Source organism: Oncorhynchus mykiss, chromosome 17, assembly GCF_057628025.1.
Source record: "Oncorhynchus mykiss isolate SJ-2025 chromosome 17, ASM5762802v1, whole genome shotgun sequence".
In the NCBI taxonomy this organism is placed as follows: domain Eukaryota; kingdom Metazoa; phylum Chordata; class Actinopteri; order Salmoniformes; family Salmonidae; genus Oncorhynchus; species Oncorhynchus mykiss.
This window is the reverse complement of record NC_143038.1, coordinates 41,006,486-41,017,875: the sequence shown is the minus strand read 5'-3', so window position 1 is coordinate 41,017,875 and position 11,390 is coordinate 41,006,486. Positions and strand designations below refer to the sequence as shown.

Genomic DNA, 11,390 nt, shown 5'->3' with positions numbered 1-11,390 from the left:
ACTGGGAGAACTGCGGAGTGTAAAAATATTTTTTTAAGGTACTCATTTGTCTGTCTTTGAGCATGGAGTGGCTGGTCACCCCTTCTTTTCCGACCCGTACAAGGTCACTTCCACCCTTCCCACAGCTGCACGTGTACCCATTCACTTACTTCACCCCCAACAGTCTAAGCGTTATGACACTGCACCAAACCATTCCCTGGTATAAATAGCTCACACTAGCCAGGTTTCCATCCAACCTTGTTCTGAGAGTAAAGTACATGTCGGGTAAAAAATGTCATCCAGGCACAACACATATATTGATATAATAACCATCATATCGAAGTAAACTTGAAGTCACGCAATGATGTTGTGTGGTTCTCCCGCTACGACTAATCGGGAAAGGATGCAATTTATTAGGCTATGAATGAAGTTATGATGAACTTCACAGGGTGGTGAAAGTTCAAGGTGATGAACTTGATGCTCCATTCCAATAAATATCAAGAGTTTAAAGCCGGATTTGGATACAAAAAGATTTCCCAAGCTTTAAACATCCCAAAGGAGCACTGTGCAAGCGATAATATTCAAATGGAAGGAGTATCAGACCACTGCAAATCTACCAAGACCTGGCCGTCCCTCTAAACTTTCAGCTCATACAAGGAGAAGACTGATCAGAGATGCAGCCAAGAGGCCCATGATCACTCTGGATGAACTGCAGAGATCTACAGCTGAGGTGGGAGACTCTGTCCATAGGACAACAATCAGTCATATATTGCACAAATCTGGCCTTTATGGAAGAGTGGCAAGAAGAAAGCCATTTCTTAAAGATAACCATAAAAATTGTCGGTTAAAGTTTGCCACAAGCCACCTGGGAGACACACCAAACATGTGGAAGAAGGTGCTCTGGTCAGATGAAACCAAAATTGAACTTTTTGGCAACAATGCAAAATGTTATGTTTGGCGTAAAATCAACACAGCTCATCACCCTGAACACACCATCCCCACTGTCAAACATGGTGGTGGCAGCATCATGGTTTGGGCCTGCTTTTCTTCAGCAGGGACAGGGAAGATGGTTAAAATTGATGGGAAGATGGATGGAGCCAAATACAGGACCATTCTGGAAGAGTCTGCAAAAGACCTGAGACTGGGACGGAGATTTGTCTTCCAACAAGACAATGATCCAAAACATAAAGCAAAATCTACAATGGAATGGTTCAAAAATAAACATATCCAGGTGTTAGAATGGCCAAGTCAAAGTCCAGACCTGAATCCAATCGAGAATCTGTGGAAAGAACTGAAAACTGCTGTTCACAAATGCTCTCCATCCAACCTCACTGAGCTCGAGCTGTTTTGCAAGGAGGAATGGGAAAAAATGTCAGTCTCTCGATGTGCAAAACTGATAGAGACATACCCCAAGCGACTTACAGCTGTAATTGCAGCAAAAGGTGGCGCTACAAAGTATTAACTTAAGGGGGCTGAATAATTTTGCACGCCCAATTTTTCAGTTTTTGATTTGTTAGAAAAGTTTGAAATATCCAATAAATGTCGTTCCACTTCATGATTGTGTCCCACTTGTTGTTGATTCTTCACAAAAAAATACAGTTTTATATCTTTATGTTTGAAGCCTGAAATGTGGCAAAAGTTCGCAAAGTTCAAGGGGGCCGAAGACTTTCGCAAGGCACTGTATGGCTGCAATTTGACAAAAAATAATATTGATATTTTTACCATAATATCATGTAGTCTAGTATTTTCCAACCAGGGGTACTTGGCCTATCCACAGGGGGTACATGAGAAGACTCATGAGACCATAGGCCTACTGGTAAAAAGCACATAAGGAGGTACACTATATATACAAAAGTATGTGGACACCCCTTCAAATGAGTGGATTCTGCTATTTCAGCTACACCAATTGCTGACATGTGTATAAACTCTATAGACAAACATTGGTAGTAGAATGGCCTTAGTGAAGTGACTTTCAACGTAGTACCGTCATAGGATGCCACCTTTCCAACAAGTTAGTTGGTCAAGTGTTTGCCCTGCTAGAGCTGCTCTGTCAACTGTAAGTGATGTTATTGTGTTATTGTGAAGTGGAAACGTCTAGTCGCAACTCAGCCGCGAAGTGGTAGGCCACACAAGCTCATAGAACTGGACCGGCGAGTGCTGAATCGTGTAACAAATCGTCTGTCCTCGGTTACAACACTCACCACCGAGTTCCAAGCTACCTCTGGAAGCAATATCAGCACAATAAATGTTCATGGGGAGCTTCATGAAATAGGTTTCCATGACCGAGCAGCCACACTCAGCTCGAGTGGTGTAAAGCCATCCGCCAGTGGAAACATGTTCTCTGGAGTGATGAATTACCCTTCACCATCTGGCAGTCCGACTGACGAATCTGGGTTTGGCGGATGCAAGGAGAACGCTACCTGCCCGAATGCATAGTGCCAACTGTAAAGTGTGGTGGAGGAGGAATAATGGTCTGGGACTGTTTTTTATGGTTCAGGCCTCAGGTCCAGTGAAGGGAAATCTTAACGCTACAGCATACAGTGACAATCTAGACAATTCTGTGCTTCCAAGTTTGGGGAAGGGCCTTTCCTGTTTCAGCATGACATTGCCCCCATGCACAAAGCAAGGTCCATACAGAAATGGTTTGTCGAGATCGGTGTGGGATAACTTGGCTGGGCTGCACAGAGCCCTGACCTCAACCCCATCGAACACCTTTGGAACACTGACTGCGAGCCAGGCCTAATCGCCCAACTTCAGTTTCCGACTAATAATGCCCATTAATTCTTGCCATTGTAATCTCCTTCCATTCTTACGAAATCTTATGACTTTCACGAATTATTATCATAATATCAAATAAACCCATGAAAATGTGGAAAGGTTACAGGAGTGTTATAATAATACGTAAGACTAAAAAGCGTAAGGATCACTTTCAGATCATTAGTGTATTTATCAGTGGCTGTCCAGTAGTGTTGACAAAGTTCATCTTAATCTAGTGTTTGTTTTCCTCCCATAGCTCTATATATTTGTCCCTTATAATTCCTTTAACTCCCTCTTTCATTTGCATGCTGCACTTCTATCACTCTCTCTCTCCCTTTTTTCCCTGGAAAATCTCTTTAGCCTTCCCTGCTCCCTCAGTTGTGAGCTTGCTGTGAAACACCTTAATTTGGTACCCTTGTACACTCTGTTTGCTTCTCCTCTTCTCCCCCTTCTCTCCTCTGTTTCCACAGCACTGGGCTGGAGTTGTCTGGGTAGGTTGCCTGAGATCTACTGGCGATTCGCCTCGAACCTGAGCACTACCTGCTACTCCACCCAGTGGCTCACTCTTGGGCAGTTTCTTGTCTAGAAAGAAGACATGTCAACATAAAGGACCACATAGAACAATTCTAGTATGTGTTGCTTATAGTTGAGATGGCAACGGTATAAACAAGGTGATTGATAGCTGCTCATATTATGTGTACCATGAGGTTTTATCACCCTCTTGTGGATATATAGGGACACTATACCTTAGCAGTGTCATGATGAGGAGTAAACTATCCATGGCAAAAACAAATGCTCTGTCAAAGGAATTATGATTTGTTTTGGTTGATTTGTTTTGATGAGTTGTCTCCTAACATTGAGCATATAACATAGAATATTGAAGTCCTCGAGAAAGAAGGCCACTGTATCATCTCCAGCCAATTTCAACCATATGAATTTGAAGACTTGTCAGCAGCTTAGCCCTGAACATCCTCGAAAAACCCAGCAGCAATGTAGACCTGCTACACACACATCACTGAACAAGCCTTTGGCCATTATCTCGCTAACTTGGGTGTGAGGTATACACACAGGAGCCTACAGTATACTCCACCGCTCTGTTAGCGGACTGATCGGACTTGTTGCCAGTGGTGTGAAGTATTTAAGTAAAAATACTTTAAAGTACTACGTAAGTAGTTTTTAGGGGTATCTGTACTTTACTATTTATATTTTGACTACTACTTTTACTTGACTACATTCCTTAAGAAAATATTGTACTTTTTACTCCATACATTTTCCTTGAAACACAAAAGTACTCGTTACATTTTGAATGCTTAGCAGGACAGGAAAATAGTCAAATTCACACACATATCAACCAAACATCCCTGGTCATCCCTACTGCCTCTGATCTGGCTGACTCACTAAACACATACGCTTTGTTTGTAAATGACGTCTGAGTGTTGGAGTGTCCCTGGCTTTCTGTAAATAAAGAAAACCGAAAAGAAAATGGTGCCATCTTGTATCTTAATATAAGAATACAATTATTTATACTTTTACTTTTGATACTATATTTTAATGTTTTTTTAACCCCTTTTTCTCCCCAATTTCGTGGTATCTAATTGTTAGTAGCTACTATCTTGTCTCATCGCTACAACTCCCGTACGGGCTCGGGAGAGACGAAGGTTGAAAGTCTTGCGTCCTCCGATACACAACCCAACCAAGCCGCACTGCTTCTTAACACAGCGCGCATCCAACCCGGAATCCAGCTGCACCAATGTGTCGGAGGAAACACTGTGCACCTGGCAACCTTGGTTAGCACGCACTGCGCCCGGCCTGCCACAGGAGTCGCTGGTGCGCGATGAGACAAGGATATCCCTACCGGCCAAGCCCTCCCTAACACAGCCGGTCATGGCCGGTTACGACAGAGCCTGGGCGCGAACCCAGAGTCTCTGGTGGCACAGCTAAGTATATTTTAAACCAAATCATTTTAGACTTCTACTCAAGGAGAATTTTACTGGGTGACTTTTGCTTTTACTTGAATCATTTTCAGGTATGACAGTTGGGTACTTTTTCCACTTTGTTGCACCCACAAGTTTCTGGAGCTCGCTCACCCAGGTTTTGGCTCATACAAAGGTCTCCTATCCAGGATATAAAATAAAGACGAGATATGAGCAGAGGAAACAGGGAAGATGTACTGCTAGACAGGTATGAATGTCCTTCTCAAACATCTGTCGCAAACCTCTGCACAGTGGTATAGTGTAAATGCAGGATATATGCAGCATTTCTGGTGAAAATTATTAACAGACGCTTAGCATTGTTGGAGAATTACTTCACTACAAATGAGTGGAAAAAGTGAGAGGAAAGGTGAAGAGATGGAGAGATTAACAGGGAAAAGATGGGAGTCATTATGCAGGAAGGAGAAGGGCTGGAGAGGAGGATTGTGGGGGAGACAGAGCATTTGAAAGGGAGAGGGAGATGTTATCATCTAAGATGTTCATACTGTGCTGGTGATGTCATAGACCACTATGGCTGCCTGGGCTCCTCTGTAGCACGTAGGTGCTAGGCTGTGGTAGAGCTCCTGACCAGCCGTGTCCCAGATCTCAAACTTCCCCATGGCACTGTCCACACTCACCATCTGAGTCAGAAAGGCAGCTGAGGAAAGAAGAGAACATGGCAGTTAGGCTAGAAAATAGGAATGGGAGGAGGAGATGACGGGTACATAGATTGAGAGAAAAGAATACAGATTCAAAAGAAGGATAAAGAGAGAAAGTGTGCAAAATGTAAACAAGTCTCTGTGAAAAGGGGAACAATGTGGACAGATAGGAGGAAGTCAGATGACCAGATGTACAGTGCCTTGCAAAAGTGTTTTTTCTATTTTGTTGCATTACAACCTGTAATTTAAATGGATTTTTATTTGGATTGAGTGTAATGGACATACACAAAAGTCCAAATTGGTGAAGTGAAATTAAAAAGATAACTTGTTAAATATATATATATTTAATAAAAAATGAAAAATAGTGCGTGCATACGGTTGAAGTCGGAAGTTTACATACACCTTTAGCCAAATACATTTAAACTCAGTTTTTCACAATTCCTGACATTTAATCCTAGCAAAAACTACCTGTTTTAGGTCAGTTACGATCACCACTTTCTTTTAAGAATGTGAAATGTCAGAATAATAGTAGAGAGAATGATTTATTTCAGATTTTATTTATTTCATCACATTCCCAGTGGGTCAGAAGTTTACATACACTCAATTAGTATTTGGTAGCATTGCCTTTAAATTGTTTAACGTGGGTCAAATATTTTGGGTAGCCTTCCACAAGCTTCCCACAATAAGTTGGGTGAACTTTGGCCCATTCCTACTGACAGAGCTGTGGTAACTGAGTCAGGTTTGTATGCCTCCTTGCTCGCACACGCTTTTTCAGTTCTGCCCACAAATTTTATATAGGATTGAGGTCAGGGCTTTGTGATGACCACTCCAATACCTTGACTTTGCTGTCCTTAAGCCATTTTGCCACAACTTTGGAAGTATGCTTGGGGTCATTGTCCATTTGGAAGACCCATTTGCGACCAAGATTTAACTTCCTGACTAATGTCTTGAGATGTTGCTTCAATATATCCACATAATATTTCTTCCTCGTGATGACATCTATTTTGTGAAGGGCACCAGTCCCTCCTGCAGCAAAGCACTCCCACAACATGATGCTGCCACCTCGTTCTTCACGGTTGGGATTGTGTTCTTCGGCTTGCAAGCCTCCCCCTTTTTCCTCCAATGATAACGATGGTCATTATGGCCAAACAGTTCTATTTTTGTTTCATCAGACCAGAGGACGTTTCTCCAAAAAGTACGATCTTTGTCCCCATGTGCATTTGCAAACCGTAGTTTGGCTTTTTTATGGCGGTTTTGGAGCAGTGGCTTCTTCTTTGCTGAGCAAACATTCAGGTTATGTCGATATAGGACTCGTTTTATATAGATATAGATACTTTTGTACCTGTTTCCTCCAGCATCTTCACAATGTCCTTTGCTGTTGTTCTGGGATTGATTTGCACTTTTCGCACCAAAGTACATTAATATCTAGGACACAGAACGCGTCTTCTTCCTGAGCGATATGACGGCTGCGTGGTCCTGTGGTGTTTATACTTGCGTACTATTGTTTGTACAGATGAACGTGGTACCTTCAGACATTTGGAAATTGCTCCCAAGGATAAACCAGACTTGTGGAGGTCTACAATTGTTTTCCTGAGGTCATGGCTGATTTATTTTCATTTTCTCATGATGTCAAGCAAAGAGGCACGGAGTTTGAAGGTAGGCCTTGAAATACCTCCAATTGACTCAAATTATGTCAATTAGCCTATCATAAGCTTCTAAAGCCATGACGTAATTTTCTGGAATTTTCGAAGCTGTTTTAAAGGCACAGTCAACTTAGTGTATGTAAACTTCTGACCCACTGGAATTGTGATACAGGGAATTATAAGTGAAATAATCGGTCTGTAAACAATTGTTGGAAAAATTACTTGTGTCATGCACAAAGTAGATGTCCTAACCGACTTGCCAAAACTATAGTTTGTTAACAAGAAATTTGTGGAGTGGTTGAAAAATGAGTTTTAATGACTCCAGCCTAAGTGTATGTAAACTTTTGACTTCAACTGCATGTATTCACTCCCTTTGCTATGAAGCCCCTAAATAAGATATAGTGCAACCAATTACCTTCAGAAGTCACATAATTTGTTAAATAAAGTCCACCTGTGTGCAATCGAAGTGTTGCATGATCTGTCACATGATCTCAGTATATATACACCTGTTCTGAAAGGCCCCAGAGTCTGTAACACCACTAAGCAAGGGGCACCACCAAGCAAGAGGCACTATGAAGACCAAGGAGCTCTCCAAACAGGTTAGGGACAAAGTTGTGGAGAACTACAGATCAAGGTTGGGTTCTAAAAAAATATTTCAAACTTTGAACATTCCACAGAGCACCATTAAATCCATTATTCAAAAATTGAAAGAATATGACACCACAACAAACCTGCCAAGAGAGGGCTGCCCACCAAAACTCATGGACCAGGCAAGGAGGGCATTAATCAGAGAGGCAACGAAGAGACCAAAGATAACCTTGAAGAAGCTGCAAAGCTCCACAGCGGAGATTGGAGTATCTGTCCATAGGACCACTTTAAGCCGTACACTCCACAGAGCTGGGCTTTACAGAAGAGTGGTCAGAAAAAAGAAAACATGTTTGGTGTTCGCCAAAGGCATGTGGGTAACTCCCCAAACATATGGAAGAAGGTACTCTGGTAAGATGAGACTAAAATTGTGCTTTTTGGCCATCAAGGAAAACGCTATGTCTGGTGCAAACCCAACACCTCTCATCACCCCAAGAACAACATCTCCACAGTGAAGCATGGTGGTGGCAGCATCATGGATGGTGCTAAATACAGGGAAATTCTTCAGGGACACCTGCTTCAGTTTTCCAGAGATTTGAGCCTCTGACCGAGGTTCACCTTCCAGCAGGACAATGACTCTAAGCATATTGCTAAAGCAACTATCGAGTGGTTTAAGGGGAAACATTTAAATGTCTTGGAATGGCAGTCAAAGCCCAGACCTCAATCCAATTGAGAATCTGTGGTATGACTTAAAGATTGCTGTACACCAGAGGAACCCGTCCAATTTGAAGGAGCTGGGGGAAAAATCCCAGTGGCTAGATGTGCAAAGCTTGTGACCTCGAAGGGACTTGCAGCTGTAATTGCTGCAAAAAGTGTCTCTACAAAGTATTGACTTGGGGGGGTGAACAGTTATGCACTCTCAAGTTCTGTTTTTTTGTCTTGTTTGTTTCACAATAAAAAATATTTTGCATCTTCAAAGTTGTAGGGATGAAGTGTAAATGAAATGACACAAACCCCCCCAAAATCCATTAATTCCAGGTTGTAAGGCAACAAAATAGGAAAAATGCCAAGGGGGGTGAATACTGTATTGTATTGTAATGTGTGGTTGGTACTCTACCCCCAATGGTGCTCTCACTAAAGTCCCGGTACTGGCCTTTGACAAACTGTGGCAGCAGGCTGGACTTCCCCACTGATGTCTCCCCCAGGAAAACCAATTTAAACTGGCTCAATTTACTGGATTGGGGCTGCCCACTGGGTCTTGTTCTATACCCTGCCATTGGGGCTGTGTGTTCGTGAGGGGGTTTGGAGGTTTGGAGGTTATTCTGGACATTGAGGGTGGGGGAAAAGGGGGTTCAAGTGACAGCTGGGGAGAGGAGGATGGGGGAGAGGAGGGGGAGAGAGAGGTACCCCTCTCAAGGACAATAGGACCCGTCTGTCAGATGAAAAATGGAAATCTACAAGACAAAAAAAAATACAGAAAACAACAGATGTAGGCCTATGCCAGAATCTAGACTTTTATCATAATGGCAACCTGTCACACAATCACCCGTGAAACCAATGTGAATCCAAATATATCTCCATGTTTGCATGCTGCTGTGTACAATACATTTTAATCTAGATCCAAAGCGAATAGCCACTAGTTAGAAAGCATTACTAGCCTGGGCTGCTTACTGAAACCTGATTTATATAAACATCTCTTATTTGTTAACCTACAACAAATAAGAGATGAACAACTGAACAATGAGAGAAAATCAAAATAATCAATAACATCAATAATTATGTGGGAAATGTAGAAGACAATAACTTTCAAAACAGGCTTTCGTTTTCTGATCCTTCTCTGCAACACTGAGTTCATCAGTTAGGCCTAGGCTATCCCAGCCTGGCCTCAAAAACGAATTTACGTTTACTGTATATGGGTTGGTTGTTTAGCAACAAAACAACACGTTTCGGCAAAACGAGACGGGGTTGGCATAGATTGTTGACAACATGTAAACTATATTTTGTCTCCAATGTTTAAAACATAACTAACTACATTTGCACAATGAGCACTTGTTGTTTCTTAAATACATCGTTACAGTTATTAGTTAGCTAGCTAGCAATTGTTTTGCCATACTAGCATTGACATGAAATCAGTCAAAACACCTCAAAACAAAAAATGGTATCAAGAACAAGATGAAACTAGCAGAAACAAGCCACTTGGCAGGTCATCTAGGTTTTTACCTATACACTTTCCATCACCATGAAGAAAAACAACGCACAATACAATCCTAGATGACCTGCCTATGTACAATACAGTAACGTACATTTACTTTAAGTGGTTTGTAAGTATGGTAAATTAATAATTCACAAAAAGTGGTTGTTTTCCATGCAATTTGATCAAGAAAAGTCCTCAACTGGCAGCTTCATTAAATAGTACCTGCAAAACACCAGTCTCAACGTCAACAGTGAAGAGGCGATGCCAGGATGCTGGCCTTCATGGCAGAGTTCGTCTGTCCAGTGTCTGTGTTCTCTTGCCCATCTTAATCTTTTATTTTTATTGTGTCACGCCCTGACCACAGAGAGCCCTTGTTTCTCTATGGCGTAGGAGGTCAGGGTGTGACTAGGGTATTCTAGTTAATAATTTATATGTTGTGTTCTAGTTTATGTTTCCTATGTTGGTGTTTTTGTATGATATCCAATTAGAGGCAGCTGGTAATCATTGTCTCTAATTGGGGATCATATTTAAGTAGATATTTTTCCCACCTGTGTTTGTGGGATATTGTTTTGTGCATCACGTAGTCACGGTTAGTTGTTCGTTTGTTATAGATTTGGTTTTGTTTAAGGTTCTCCTTGAATTAAATATGTGGAACTCAACATCCGCTGTGCCTTGGTTCTGTTCTTACGACAGCCGTGACATATTGGCCAGTCTGAGATAGGGCTTTTTCTTTGCAACTCTGCCAAGAAGGCCAGCATCAATTTGATGTTATTTTAAAGGACAAAAAATGTGCTTTTCTTTCATGGACATTTCTAAGTGACCTCGAACTTTTGAACGGTAGTGTATATCAAGCAAGTATTTTTATGTTCCACAAGTATTATCAAATTAACTGTTTTGTACAGAAAATAATCACTCACATGCTGGTAAACACTCATGCATTTGGTATTTTCACAAAAGTACTGCACTGGGCCTTTACCAGTCCTGTTGTAGCTGCTAATAACAATAATAAAAACACATTGCTATCAATAGAATTGGCTACTCATTCATTGCAGTGCCAGGGGAAGTATGGAGAAGCACTTTTTATGTTTTCTAATATTGTTGAGTAAAACAGTTTTGACTGTGCTGAATAAGAACATGGACATGAACTCACTCATAAAACATCAGCTTTTTGCTCTATTCGTTCAGTCTCTCTCTCGTCAAGGTTTTAAAAGTTATGAATCTCACATATGCTAGTATTAAACTTTGGGGTGGCGGGGGTTGTGGAAACTGTAGGCAGGGTGATTTGTGCTATCTGATTGGCCAGTACAGTAGGCGCTCTGTATTTAGCCACAGATCTCCCTCCCAGTCCACCGGGGAGGCGGAGTTTGTCCTCTCAGACAAATGAAATTGTTCAAAATTGGGACATTTTGTATACCCGGTGAGCAGGGCTTCTGAATCAAGTGCACTTACTGCCAACAGTGCAAGCCTTTAGCGTTGGCTTTTCTACAGAAATATTTGGTGATCGACTAGGAATGACTAGACCGGTGACCACTGACATAATGCCTATTTACTATAAATATTTAAAACCATTTAAGACTGCCGGTTGTGATACAGCCTGGAATCG

At 41.7% G+C, this 11,390-nt stretch overlaps 1 pseudogene; it reads right to left on the bottom strand.

Moving 5' to 3' along the window:
- Window positions 1-3,055: 3,055 nt before the first annotated feature.
- LOC110493228 (ras-related protein Rab-5B-like) lies at window positions 3,056-8,870 on the bottom strand (annotated as a pseudogene).
- Between the last annotated feature and the right edge of the window lie 2,520 nt (window positions 8,871-11,390).